Here is a 1,191-nt window from a genome sequence, read left to right on the forward strand (position 1 = left end):
CTCATCTGATTGGAGCTATGTTTCATTTATAGTTTGGAATTTATAGTATATTCTCTTCTTTTTATCCTATTTGATTTTCAGTTGCTTTGGGACAAGCAACAATTTAAGTTTGGTGTTGTGATGAGCGGATAATTTATACGCATTTTGACATTGTTTTTAGTATGTTTTTAGTAGGATCTAGTTACTTTTAGGGATGTTTTCATTAGTTTTTATGTTAAATTCACATTTCTGGACTTTACTATGAGTTTGTGTGTTTTTCTGTGATTTCAAGTATTTTCTGGCTGAAATTGAGGGACTTGAGCAAAAATCAGATTCAGAGGTTGAAGAAGGACTGCTGATGCTGTTGGATTCTGACCTCCCTGCACTCAAAATGGATTTTCTGGAGCTACAAAACCCAAAATGGCGCACTTCTAATTGCGTTGGAAAGTAGCCATCCAGGGCTTTCCAGAAATATATAATAGTCCATACTTTGCCCAAGTTTAGACGACGCAAACTGGCGTTCAACGCCAGCTCTCTGCCCAATTCTGGAGTTCAGCGCCAGAAAGGGATCAAAAACCAGAGTTGAAAACCGGAAATGGATCAAAACCTGGCGTTCAACTCCACAAATGGCCTCTGCACGTGGAAAGTTAAAGCTCAGCCCAAGCACACACCAAGTGGACCCCGGAAGTGGATTTATGCATTAATTACTTACTTCTGTAAACCCTAGTAGCTAGTTTATTATAAATAGGACCTCTTACTATTGTATTAGGCATCCTGGATCGTATTTTGATCCTGTCATCACGTTTTGGGGGCAGGCCATCTCGGCCATGCCTAGACCTTTCACTTATGTAATTTTAACGGTAGAGTTTCTACACTCCATAGATTAAGGTGTGGAGCTCTGCTGTTCCTCAAAGATTAATGCAAAGTACTACTGTTTTCTATTCAATTCATCTTATTTCGCTTCCAAGATATTCATTCGCACTTCAACCTGAATGTGATGAACGTGACAATCATCATCATTCCCTATGAACGCGTGCCTGACAACCTCCTCCGTTCTACATTAGATTGAATGAGTGTCTCTTAGATCTCTTAATCGGAATCTTCGTGGTGTAAGCTAGAATGATGGTGGCATTCAAGAGAATCCAGAAGGTCTAAACCTTGTCTGTGGTATTCCGAGTAGGATTCAATGATTGAATGACTGTGACGAGCTCC

Source organism: Arachis ipaensis, chromosome B07, assembly GCF_000816755.2.
Source record: "Arachis ipaensis cultivar K30076 chromosome B07, Araip1.1, whole genome shotgun sequence".
NCBI lineage: Eukaryota > Viridiplantae > Streptophyta > Magnoliopsida > Fabales > Fabaceae > Arachis > Arachis ipaensis.